The 14,056-nt window shown below is 38.0% G+C and overlaps 1 long non-coding RNA gene across 3 annotated transcripts; it reads left to right on the top strand.

Annotated features, from left to right (window-relative positions):
- The first annotated feature begins 6,678 nt into the window (after positions 1-6,678).
- Positions 6,679-9,391, top strand: LOC131024832 (uncharacterized). 3 transcript variants are annotated; one of them, XR_009101991.1, is made up of 3 exons: positions 6,679-7,128; positions 7,628-7,790; positions 8,938-9,391. It is a non-coding gene; the product is annotated as an uncharacterized LOC131024832 (long non-coding RNA). The 3 variants fall into 3 exon arrangements; XR_009101990.1 differs by having other exon boundaries at positions 8,991-9,391; XR_009101989.1 differs by having other exon boundaries at positions 9,112-9,391.
- Positions 9,392-14,056: the final 4,665 nt, after the last annotated feature.

Raw genomic sequence — 14,056 nt, forward strand, 5'->3', positions numbered from 1 at the left:
TTCTCAAAGTGTGACTGCAAATCAGGGTTTTACCAGATTCGCATGGAGGAAGGGAGTAAGAAGTTTACAGCCTTCTCAACTCCACAAGGACATTATGTCTGGAATGTCATGCCAATGGGGCTAGCCAACGCGCCCCAGATATTCCAAAGGAAGATGGATAATCTCTTTAAGGATTATTCTTCATTCATGTTTGTTTATATTGATGATATTCTTATTGCATCAAAAGACATTCATGAACATGTCAGGCATCTGGAGATCTTTGCGGATGTTTGTCAACAAGAAGGACTAGTGCTGTCTGAAAAGAAGGCAGTCGTGGCAACCCAGAAAATGGAGTTTCTGGGAATCGAGATCGATGAATCTGGCAGAACTCTACAAGATCATATTGTGGAAAAGGTCCAGAATTTTCCAAAAAATCTCAAGGAAAATAAGCAGCTTCAAAGCTTTCTTGGAGTTGTAAACTTTGCATGGATGTCCATCAAAAACCTTGCAGAGCATAGGAAAATCTTCAGTCCACTACTGAATAAAGATGTTCCATTCATATGGAAGGAGGAGCATCGCGAGGGAATGAAAAAGCTAAAAGAGATTTGCAAAAATCTCCCAAAGCTTTCAATACCACAAGACGAGGACGAACTAGTCCTATACACCGACGCAAGTGATCTTTGGTGGGCAGCCGTGCTCACTAAAATCACCCCTTATGGAAAGGATCCATGTAGATACTGTAGTGGTCTCTTTTCCGACAGTGAGGCTGTGCGATGGCACATCAACGAGAAGGAGTTCTATGCAGTTAGAAAAGCGTTTAAAAAATGGCCGCTATTTCTACTTGCTAAAAAATTTGTCTTGAAAGTCGATAACACTAACGTTAAGGCTTTCTTAACTAAGAAAAATGAATTTAAACCTGAAAAGGCTAGATTACTAAGATGGCAGGCTGAATGTCAATATTATGATTTCGATATTGTCATTTTGAAATCTGATGATAATGTTCTTACAGATTTTCTAACAAGGGATGGAGCCAACTGAGGTTGACGCCATCATTATAAACTAGAGGCAACTCCAGGAGAACATGGAGATGCTACAACAGGAATGACAAGAGTGTGTACTCCATGCCAAACAAGCTGGAAGGATACAGTCGGCTGATGAAGCCAAAGTGTCTGACCGAATACAAGAATGCCTTAAGAAGATGATAAATCTTCATAAAGCAACCCATGGACCGCTCCTGCGCGGAATCATGGAACCCTTGATTAAAGCAGGCATTACCGTACTGGCCGAATTACCGGTAGCAGGGGATTTAAGTACTCTTTGCACAAGTCCTGAGGCTAAGGTTTCAAAACCGGATCCTCAAGAAAAAGATGTTGCTAAGGAATCACTTCCCAAACCAACATGTCAACCCTCCACCTCTGGGGAAAAAGAGTGAGAGATCAGCCTTAGGCCGGTGACTGGCAAATCTAAGGTTGATACTAATTTTATTGAAATGTCTCTTTCTTGGCAGTTGTACCAGAGAAGATGGGAGAAACTCAACACAAGGAAAGGCATTAATCCGGGAAATTGCTAGGTTGATGTCGGAGGAAAATACCCGCGGGTGTGGATGACCACCGGCGCCCATCCGCAGGATGTTAAGGAATGGTATGAGTTTGGAGCTCTGGCTTCAGTTTATACCACATCTCCAACATTCACCGAAATTAAAGGTCTACCAAAATGGGTCCAAGAGACGGTGTATGATGCTTGGGCAAACAATGAGTCCCTCAAACAAGGGGATGTTTTTGAACTATACTTTTTCAGTGCAGCACCAGAACCTGCAGGGAAGGGGAACCATGAAGCTTTCCATTTCATAAAGCTTCTAAGACCAGACAACCAGGCCTTGAACCGAATCAAGGCCCTTGATTATCAGTCCTCAATTGTTGCTACATACAAGGAGGATCAAATCTCCACCAGACGAGCATGGGGATTGAGGGTCTGTCTCACAGAGATGGACAAAGTCAAGTCCAGATTTAAGTTCTTCCAGAATTCAAGTCTGGGATCGTTCCTGTTAAACACTGTGACCGGAACCACCACCAAATTTGCCGAAAAGGCCTTTGAAGAAAAAAGGCTAACACTTTGGAAAAATAAGATCGCGGGGAGCAAGGAGACTCGTCGCAAGTTCTGTAACATGGCTCACTTAGGTCATTAGAGCGAGCATATCTGTGCGGAATGTCCGACGCAGAAGGAACCGGAGTTCGGAAAAGGTTTCCTACCGAAACCTGGTCAAAGGAGATTCCAGTCTAATGAACATGATGAGCACAAAACTCCACGTGGACGAGCACCTCGGGCACCAAAAAAGTAAGATGCCCGACAGAGAAAAGGGAGTCATGTGACTCACAACAAGAATCCCATTCACCAAAAAGAAAACGACAAAGGTGAGTGGGTCATCATACAGGCGGACAACTCACCAAAAGCAGAAGTGATATGAACAAAAGATCGCTAGATCTCTAGATCTGAAATCGAGAACTGAAATAACGATAAAGGGTGGAATATTGTCCCAAAACCCCTGAAACTAATCTACGAAATGATCTAGAGAACGGATCCCTAAACCCCAACGCACAATTGATACAGAAACTCGGAGACGATGAAAGATATGATAAAATTAAAGACAGAAGATGGAAGTCCCAAAACCTCTGAATCTAACCCACGAAATGATTTAGGCGAACGAATCCCTAAACCCCAACGTGCAGTTGACGCAGCAACTCGGAGACGATGAATGACACACGACGAGGGATGATGAACCCGCCGATACGCCGATAGGTTGGATTTGCTTGGGCAAAATCCAGGAAGAACTCGAAGTTCTCACGAGAGAATAATCTCACAATTTTCATATATCATCAAAGTTAGTTTCTGTTCCATACAGCCGCCATATATATAGGCACAATAAAACCCTAATTTAAAGAAGGACATAATCGTAAAAACAAGGAAACAAAAGAAACTTGATCAGCAAGCTAAAATAACCCTAGCGAGAAAACCAGTTCCGTACGCTCTGGCAAAGCCAACTCCGCTGCTCTGGCATTTTGATTCCTCTGGCTAGTCGACTCTGCTGCGCTGGCATTTGGATTCCTCTGCCCTGCTTGATTCCGCTGGCGAGCTCCGTCCCGCTGGCGAGCTTGATTTCGCTGCTCTGGCGCGGAACTCATCTCTGCTCTGGCGCGAGCGTAGCTCTGTTCGGGCTGTATCAGTAGCTCTGTTCGGGCTGCATCATTCCCCTCTTCTTGAAGAGAAATTGTCCTCAAATCTAAGTCGTGAGTGCCAATGCCGGGATCAAAAATCAGATCTTCGGTTATTGCAAGAAACGATTGATGGAACCTAGCTGTTCTCTCTTGTCCATCTTGCATCTTGCCAGGATCAAAAACCAGTTGCTTCGGCTCTAAATCTGATTTTGCTTGAACCTTGAACATGAAGAACTTGTTGTTGAAAATACTGCCATGCTTCACTTTTTTTCCGAACAGCCAGGTAGCATGCATCGGCACTTCATCACAAAAGAATTCACTTGCATACTTGGGAATCTGCAGTAAAACCTTTGCTTCCAAAGGAGTTGAAACATATTCCTCAAACAGCACCTCCTCACGTGGCCCGAACTTAGGATTTATCTCATCAATTTGGACATGAACCTCGACTTCCACGTTACCCTTCTTCTCCTGGTTCTCCACTGGCTGTCCCTTAATGTTGACCGTCGCCGCCTTTTCGTCGACATCGCGTTGCTGCTCCTTTTCAACGCTCTTAGCTTGCGTCAACGCCTTTGCTGCCAAATTAGATGGAGCAGATTCCACACGCATTTCCTCACATGAATCCGTCAATTTCAGCATCTAAAGATTGGACGCCTCATCTTCGATAGCAACTACCTCTCTATCGATTTCCACTTCAACTTTCATCTCCATGTTCTCTACCGGCTGCTCCTTTGCCACGCCCTGAACTTGTGTCAAAGTCTGTGCTGCCAAGGTAGATTTCTCACTCACACGATGTCCAAATCCCTGATACATGCACCACGTTGTAACTCGATGGCAACCATCGGAAACTATCGGAGTGCCCAGATATGCTGAACGCACACCCGCTGTCCGAGATCTAAAGCGCTGCATCTTGTCATCACTTGGCGGCGCCTCTTTTATACGGTGATTCCATGTTGACGAGGAACCACGAGAAACTGGTTGAGACTTCCTCCAATGACCTGGATTCTGGCGTTGATAGATGGTGTTGTTGGTGCCATAAAATTTTTCAGTAGATCGCTGTTGATGTTGCTCCCGGTAGTAATGATTAGGCACATGACGCTTTCTCATCACCACCTTCATCTCTTGCCATGTCTGAATAGGTGGTTCTCCGTTTCTCCTCCGTCTTGTTATCATCTGATCCCACCACACAAGGGCGTAGTCTGTGAACGCAATCGCTGCCAACTTCACCTTCTTGAACTAGGGATAGTGCTGGCAATCAAATAGCAACTCGACCTTTCTCTCCCACTCAAGATATAGTTCTGGATCGCTCTTCCCTTGGAATGAAGTTATCGACATCTTTCCTGGAGACGAAACGCGGCCAATCGAAACCCAAATGATATGAAATTATGAACAGACTCCAACAGAACACCCTAGAAAAACGTATGAACATAACCCAACAATAGAACACCCTGAAAGTATGAACAGAACCCAACAGATAGATAAAAACCCTGGACAATTTCGCCCAAATGATATGAAATTCTGAACAAACCCCAACATATAGACAAAACCCGGGACAAAGTCGCCCCTTACGAAACACCAAATTGATGTTTTCTGCTTTTTTTTTAAGCGTAACCCTTACGAAACCTGGAAAACTGATACCAACTGATATGAACAAAAGATCGCTAGATCTCTAGATCTTGAATCGAGAACTGAAATAACGATAAAGGGTGGAATATTGTCCCAAAACCCCTGAATCTAATCTACGAAATGATCTAGAGAACGGATCCCTAAACCTCAACGCACAATTGATACAGAAACTCGGAGACGATGAAAGATATGATAAAATTAAAGACAGAACATGGAAGTCCCAAAACCTCTGAATCTAACCCACGAAATGATTTAGGCGAACGAATCCCTAAACCCCAACGTGCAGTTGACGTAGTAACTCGGAGACGATGAATGACACACGACGAGGGATGATGAACCCGCCGATACGCCGATAGGTTGGATTTGCTTGGGCAAAATCCAGGAAGAACTCGAAGTTCTCACGAGAGAATAATCTCACAATTTTCATATATCATCAAAGTTAGTTTCTGTTCCATACAGCCGCCATTTATATAGGCACAATAAAACCCTAATTTAAAGAAGGACATAATCGTAAAAACAAGGAAACAAAATAAACTTGATCAGCAAGCTAAAATAACCCTAGCGAGAAAACCAGTTCCGTACGCTCTGGCAAAGCCGACTCCGCTGCTCTGGCATTTTGATTTCTCTGGCTAGTCGACTCCGCTGCGCTGGCATTTGGATTCCTCTGCCCTGCTTGATTCCGCTGGCGAGCTCCGTCCCGCTGGCGAGCTTGATTTCGCTGCTCTGGCGCGGAACTCATCTCTGCTCTGGCGCGAGCGTAGCTCTGTTCGGGCTGCATCAAGAAGTGAGTGGAGGATAAAAGCAGCAAGCCCCTTCTACAGTATTATCAGCTGAATAATGGAGTGAGGGACCATGGATGCATATGAAGGCACAGCTGGTGTTGGTAATTATTGCCGACAAAAGAAGGTGGCATTCACCATCCAAATTAGCTGGCCACGAGGAAAGGAATCCGAGGCCAACTACCAAGCCATTATAGAGGGTATCAGACCTCTATATAAGAGAGGCTCTGGAGAGGAAGATAAGAGAGGGGAAAAAATCATCACAACTTCACACAACACACTTTCTCTCTAGAAATCTATCTTTGTAATATTTATATTTTAGTTTTCAAAGTTTTAGAGTTTTTAGTTCTTTTAATTTTATGTACACAAGTATTAGCTACTAATGAGTAGCTAAACAAGTTTGTCTCCTCCCTGAGGGAGATTTTATGAAATATATTAAATATTTTATAATTCCTCTATAAATACTTTGTTTTTGCTCAACTTTCCGGTTTACTAGAAAATTTTCTTTTATTTTCCAACAAAATATTATACGTCGGAACTTAGTGAAGGAGGAAGGTTGCAACCATCTCTTGCGAGTGCGTGGTTGGACGGAGCCTTGGGGGCAGACGGTCCATAAAACGCAGCAAGTACTGACTCATGAAGAAGACCATCCCACTAAAGGTATAATGTTGGTTTATGTTTAGATTAATTTTGAATTGTTACGGAAGCATGTTGGGCCTGATAAGTCTTCACCAACTATTTCCGATTTGAACATGGAATTGTATTATGATGAATTACTAGAGGATTTGCTAAATGGTAGTTTTGTCATTAATTGTGAGTTGAGTAGGTTTGATATATGTTTTATGAAAGTGGGTATTTTAAATTTTGACCCAATATATAATACGATTAAGGATTCATGCGCTCTCCTTAATCCGAGATCCTACGTGGCATATCTAAAAATTCAAAGTTTAAAATCCCTGCAATTCTAGAACCTCTAGCTCAATACTCTATCGCTGACTTGGCAATATAATTCCACATAAGTTATTTTATTTATATTATTTAATTAAGTTATTTTATTTATTATATCATCACAATTAAACATTGTAATGATTCGACCTTGCTCCACCAGATTTCCCTTCTCCTCTCCTCCACCAGATTTCCACCGATGATTCGCCCCACAGGCCGCAGCCGCGATCTGCCACCTTCCACCGCGATACGTCGCTCCCTTTTCCCCTCTCCTCCACCAGATTTCCACCGGTGATTCACCCCACCGGGCGCAGCCGCGATCTGCCACCTTCCACCGCGATTCGTCGCTCCCTTTTCCCCTCAGTCGCCACCCGAAACCTCATCGTCGAAGATAGCTGATGGTGGCGCTCGGCCGCCCAAGCTCAGATTTCAGAGCTCTAATTTTCTGGGTGCGTCTCGGTTGGTTGGAATTTTGAAATGCAGCCGATCTTATTTCAAACTCGCATAAAAGACGGAACCCCAGATGATGCTACCCCGGGTTCGGCCCCCGCCCAGCCGCCGGAGACAGCGTATTTTTCCATCCGTTGAAGGTCAACTTCCACCATCCATTTTCCATCATTCATGATTTTCATTATTTAGGAAAGATTTACGGTTTAATCAAAATCAATCTTTTAACTAGGAAAGATGAAAATTTTTAGAAATGTGTTTTTGAAATTTCCGTCAATCGTGATTTTTAATATCTAAGAATGTGATTTTTTCCTAATATATGTTAATTTTGCAACTCATTTAGGTGCATGTAAATTTTTGTCAATCATCGCATTTTCATCATTCATGGTGTTCATTATTTAGGAAAGATTTACAATTCAAGAAAAAATGATCTTTTAATTAGGAAAGATGTAAAATTCCCGTCATTCATGATTTTTAATGTCTAAGAATGTGTTTTCTTCTTAATATATGTAATGTAATGTAATTCTTTTGCAATAAAATCATTATAAACCCTTGCCGGAGGCAGCATAGACTCCCATTGAGACTCTCCCACACCCATTTTGTGATAATTAGGGTTTTAGTCGACCATTTATTATTTTACAGGAAATCGTTTCCAGTTTCCAGTCAATACATTTTAATTCCATGAGGAGGCTGAGAAGAAATCTTTATGTGAAATCGAAACAGAAAGCTTGAAGCTGAATTGTAGAGGTTGGAATCAAGCATGAACTCTTCCAGTTTGGAAGGGAAACTTTGCAATCTAACAGGGGTAAGCACATTTATTTGTTCTTGTTTTTTTATGAAATAACAAAAGGGTTAGATGGTTGTGCATGTCCGTAACAATATGTTTATACCAACTATCAGGTGGCTATATTTTAAGGTTTAGCTCCCAAACCGTTTGAGATTATATTTTCTATGAATTTCTGGGACTACTAGACTTGGATGTCTTTCTAATTTGGTTTTGAACTAACATACTTCTAATTTATGATTGTTGCTGCCATTATAATCCTGGTAATGATTTTTTAACTACTTATAGATTCAGTGATTTGAATAGCAAAATATTATGTTGTAATGAAAACTTTTGCACCTCATTGTTTGATTATAAGAATAAGGGTTGATTATAATTTATGGCCTAACCTTAACTAGAGGGCAACTTTACTGCCCAAACTTTAGAAACTGATAAAAGTGGCTTGAATTTTATAAATGTTGTTCACTTTTTATGGTTCATGCTATAAAGTATAATTAATCCTATAAATAATTAGTCAAGAGGCTTGGCTAGAAAATTGAGCAACGCTTTTTCAAGTAAGATTTTTGTACATGATGTATATATTTTGATCAGGCTTCCTGCACTATGACCCTAGAAATGATCTGCCAATTTTGAAATTTTAGCTATTATACTTATAAGTATATAAGTTCCCCCTCAAAATAAAAATATATTGTGTCCTGACTTATCTTGGAGTGACTTCTTTCCTACTGCTGGTAATTCTTTTATCCTCTTGGGCATGCTTATATAAAAAAGTTATTATTATTGCTTGCGGCGTAAATCCGCATCACCAATATTTCTCCTTCTTTTGCTTTCGGCTATTACTCCATAAACCAGCCTGTTTGGTACCTGATGCACCTTAATTTTATATATGTGTGTCCAAATTGCCACCACATGTTAGGGAGTGTAGAGGCTCCTCACGTCAGATAACTATAATATTTTCCATGAGTGACATAGCATTAAATTATTTGAGATATAATATTATAACTTTTTTTGTTGGCTTCTCTCTAAAGTTGTGGCCTTTTATGTTGTTATAATTCATCTTTAAGAATATGTGAATGGTGTTGTAGTTTATTATTCAAGTTTCTATCAAGGTATGCTGCTGATTCATTTTAATTAAAAGCAGAGCTTGCTTTATGATTCTTGCTTGCAGCAATACACAGGCACCTTGTGAAGATTTTGATAGACTTAACATGGTCATTGCAGGAGTGTGTTGCTGGTGCAGATGTGGAATTCTTATCATTGTTTTTCAATTGCTGAGTTTTGTTCTGACAACTTTGTTCAACTTTTTAAATAGATTATCTTTATATTCTAACATGTCCTTCAGCGCATAAAGGAGTTTGAGATGGCGCTTCAGAACAGTCAGAAGAAGATGAAGTACATGGAATCTGAGCATGTCCTTCCATGGGGGGCAATTAGACTCTGGAACACAAAACTCTTCAATTGATGAAGGCCCAATTGTTAGAGAGGGACACGAGTCCGTAGATGATAAATCATTTTATTTAAATTATGAAATGTGAGTTCTAATATACATTTAATATGAGAATGTATTAAATCAATTCGGGAATCTATCTATTATATAAATTGAAGAATCTATTTATTTTCAATGCATTTCAAATGTATTCTTTTATTTACGTATTTTTTTATGGTGAAGTCAAATAAAGGTCAATGCGGAAATGATAATCTAATTGAAATTAGTTTTTATGACCAAAAATTAAATTGGATAACTTATCTATACTATATTAAAAAGGGAATTTTCAATTTCAAATCAATTTCAAAATTGAGTGGCAATTTTGTAGTTATAATAAAATTGAATGTTTATTTATTAGCTATACATCTTTTTTTTCTTTTTCTTTAACTTCTTATTTTTCTATTTTATTTCTTTTTTAAAATTATGAAATTCGACTAATTATAAAATATTTGATATGCATATCAAATTAAAGATCATGACAAGAGCTTTAATTTGATATATGTTATGTAAATATTGGATTTAAAATATAAAAAATATATTTATTTAAAGATTAAAACTTAAGAAATTTCTCTCTCCTCTCTCCTCTTTTTTTTTGAATAAACCTATTATTTTTCAATTATCTTTTAACTTATATTGTTTCTTTTTTAACAATTTCATTTTTTATTAATATGAATTATTCTTTATTATTTTTATATTAAACTAAAATATATTTATCTTAAATAATAGTATTTTTAATTGTATTTAGAATTTTTATATAATAATCAATTTTTATATATAATAAAATATAAAAATATTTTTCGTGCGTTGCACGAGTGCAAATGCTAGTTTATTTAAATTACATCTAAATATGATTTTATTTATTTTACATGACCAAAATCAATTGCATCTTATTTATTTCAAAACATCTATAGTTTTATTTAGATTTGTAAATATTGAAATCTAATTACAATTATTTTAGATTTTGAATTATGAAGTTTAATGGAGCATAAATTTAATGTGAAAAGCTATTTAAATTATAAAAAAAATGTGAAAAACTATTTATTTGAAATATATATTATAAGTATTTTCTTTTATTTTATAAATAAAGGTTTGGTTTTGGTTCCAAACTTTTTTTTTATTTTTGAATTAATACTGTTTTATATAGGATTTTCTTTGTTTCTTGGTTTTTTGATTGATATTTTCATTTTATTTTGATACGGTGAGATGATATTTGATGGCGATTTTTTGGATGTTATTTGGAGTTTTTGTTTATTTACTTGATAAATCATGAATGCGTAGGATGCTGGTTTACTTTATTAAAGCCCCCGTGAAGTTTACTAAATTTTGTTCTATTAAGCTTTCACGGATTTGAATTTCAACTATTTGGAATTTTGCAATTTTTGGGCAATGACTATTAATTGAGAATCATGAAGATTTATGAAATCTTTCCTTAAGAAGGTGAATTACTTTCTAGCTCCATAAATCGTTTTAGCCCGAGTTGCTGCGCCACGCCCTTGGATTTTCATAAATTTGAGTTGTAATTGTGATAGTGGGTGGCGGGTATCTGACGGGTAGCGGGTTGGTGGATATCCGACGGGTGGCGGGTATCCACATGTCTTGGGGAATGACAAATAGTAGTGTATAAGAAGTTGAAATTTTCTCTAAAATTTATTGCAGTTTCGTGGTGATTTTGTAACACCCCGCATTTTTCCTCATTATAAATATTTTGAGTTTTATTTTTAAGAGCGCTGAGATATAAACATAAGTTTATGACGAGATGAGATATCCCAATAGTTTGAGCTATTATATTTTTCGATGATGGGACTAGAGAATGAAATACTTTGAGGAAATAAGGATGTATAGAGATGTTGGTTGAACATTGATGAAGTTAAAAATTTCTTTTCTTTCGATAGTTTGTAGCCGAGCTCTGCTCTGGAAGCAGAGCTAAAGTTGAGCTCTGCTCTGCTCTGACGACAGAGCTCTGCTCTGCTCTGGCTTTGAGCTCTGCTCTGGCCTTGGAGTTCTGCTCTGGCTTTAAGCTCTGCTCTGACCTGGGAGCTCTGCTCTGATTTTGAGCTCTGCTCTGGATGCGAGCTCTGCTCTGCCAAGTGAATTATGTTTTGAGCGGTCTTTGTTTTGGACAGAGCTGGCGCCGATTCCTCTGCTCTGACAGAGAAATCATTCCTCTGCTCTGACCCGAGAATTCATTCCTCTGCTCTGACAGAGAATTCATTCCTCTGCTCTGACCCAAGAATTCATTCCTTTGCCTTGACAGAGAATTCATTTCTCTGCTCTGGTTCCAGAGCGGAACCAAAGCCGAAGCAGCTCTGGCCACCAAGACTGTTTAGTGTGCAGAACTGACTTTAGAGATAGAGGAGTCAAAGCAAGTGGATAAACATAGTTAACGGATAAGATATTTTATGCAAGTGGATAATTAAGCATGTGTTATTTATCCAATACTTGATGGCTAAGTAAATGTGGTTAAATAAAACAACTCCTTTCTCTTTCATCCCTCATAACAGACGTCCCTTTCCTCTCTCTTTCCTCTCTCTTCTCTCTCTCCTCTCTCGACTGTCTTCACCCAACACCATTGATGAGATAGTAAAAAGCTTCACAAGCTACCTTTATGCTATAACCACCAATTAAATCAAGCTGAAAACACTCGTAAATCCATAGAACAAAAGCTGGGTTGAAGGTTCGAGCTAGGAATCAAGAAGGTGGAGTTATACTTTTCTCTACACAAATCATAAGAGTAAGCTTCTAAATACATGAATCTACTTATATCTAAGCTTTATGAGCATGTAAATGGAGGATCAAAGCATGAAAACAGCACCTTATCTTTTCTTTAAAATTTTCAAAAATTATTTAGGGTAGGAAGTCTTCTAAAAATTTTGTCATCTTCTAACTTTAAGTGGAGAGTATATTCATGCTATTAAGATGTTATTTATTTGTCTTTTGAATGAAAAGCATGAATTGATTTTGAGATATGTAATATTAAAGGTGTTAGGTTGTGTGATGTTGGAAAGTTGAAGTTCATGAAGAAAGTGAGAATTTGAGTATAAAAATGAGCCTATGAGATTGTAGTTATGATAGTTGATGGATTAAAATGATGATTAGAGATGATTGATAACGATTATGATGAGTTGGTTTGACAAGAATTAGAGTATGCTTGGCTATATGTTTAGGGTGGACTAGTTGATGAGTTAATTGGCTAGCTTATCAAGCTACTGACTTGATTGTATTCGACAGGGTTATTGATACTCAAAAATCTTGAAAATTTTATGGTAAGTATATATAAGAGTTAGAAATGACCATACAAATTTTTAAGTCATTTGAACATCGTTTGATATCCTTTTAAATTATAAATCTCCAGCTGCAATTTTCTACCGAAAGTTTGGAAGAAACAGATATTAGAGTCACTTTTCCAGTAGCTTCCCCTGAGTTTTTGGTTTCAAACTTTTTATATGAACAATATGAACATGTAAGCTAGCTACCCACAAAATTTCAAGTCATTTTGACAAGATATACTATTTTTCAAAAATCAAAACTTCCAGTTGCACAAAACTGTCGAATATGGTAGACTGTAGGAAAATGGTCATATCTCCTAAACCACGTAGAGTTTTGCAACCTACTTTTTTTAAAATGAAACTAGACTTCAAGAGGTTTCAAATGGTATGAGTCCCAAACCCAGGAGAGTTCCAAGGTAAAACAGTTTATTCCTCGAAGTTAAAACAGAAGGGTATGAGGTCAAGTATGGTCTTTCACAGTACACCTACTTTTGATTTATTATAATTTCATGTGTTAATGACGATAACTATACACCTTATTAATTCATAAAAATGCTAATGGGGTATATACATGTTTATATATATATAGATATAACACTTTTTCAGAGTTTAATTTACTTAACCAACTTTGGTTCTCTTGAGATGTTTAACCACATAATGATGTCATTAATCATTATGTGAATTATCGAGGATATATATATATATTAAAGAATGTGTTATAACATCATAACTTTAGTATGTGATTGTTAGATGTTATCTGGGTTTGAGTATTTAGGAGTTGTTCCTTAATGAACAGATTAGACTTCAAATTTTGGTGATGAGTTGAAAATGGAAACGATGAATATTTAGGAAGTATTATTATAAGAGTGATTAGTTACAAGGAAACGATGAGAAAGAAAGACTAGTACTTAGATAAGAATAGTAAACCTAGTGAGGATTTGTCTGATCGACGTTTATTTTATTACATGAACCGTCTATGCCAATGATGATATCTGAAGACACGAGTCGAGGGCATAAGTAGGATTGCTCCGAAGTACGAGGACCGAAGCTAGGATTTCCAGGTGGGCATTACTTTCTAATACCCCTATTACTGGCTTTCTAAATGATGATTATGATGATGTCTATAAGTTTTTAAGATGATTTGAGATAAATTGATGTTTGAACTAATTAACTTGCCGAGTTTTGATGACGACGAGCCTGTACGTTACCCTCTACGGATGAAACGATTTCGGGTCCTGCCAAAGGCGGGATTGTGTACACGGAGGTAACCGTGAGCTGTATACCGGGTTGGCCGGTCAGAAATGACTGTGAGCCGACTGTCAGGTCGGCCGGTTACGGTACTTGAGAAGGAGGCCTACTTCTCAGTACCATGATGATGATGAGTTGTAGAAGTGGTACTACATGCTAAGTATTTGTGACTGCAGTCTATCTTTCTTTACTTTATGATGCTTATAATTTATCAATTGCTTACACGGGTTCTTTTAAGAAAAACCCATGTGTAAAGTATAAATGGCAAGTTAAATTTATAGCTCTAA

This window comes from Salvia miltiorrhiza, chromosome 5 (genome assembly GCF_028751815.1).
Source record: "Salvia miltiorrhiza cultivar Shanhuang (shh) chromosome 5, IMPLAD_Smil_shh, whole genome shotgun sequence".
NCBI classification, from domain to species: domain Eukaryota; kingdom Viridiplantae; phylum Streptophyta; class Magnoliopsida; order Lamiales; family Lamiaceae; genus Salvia; species Salvia miltiorrhiza.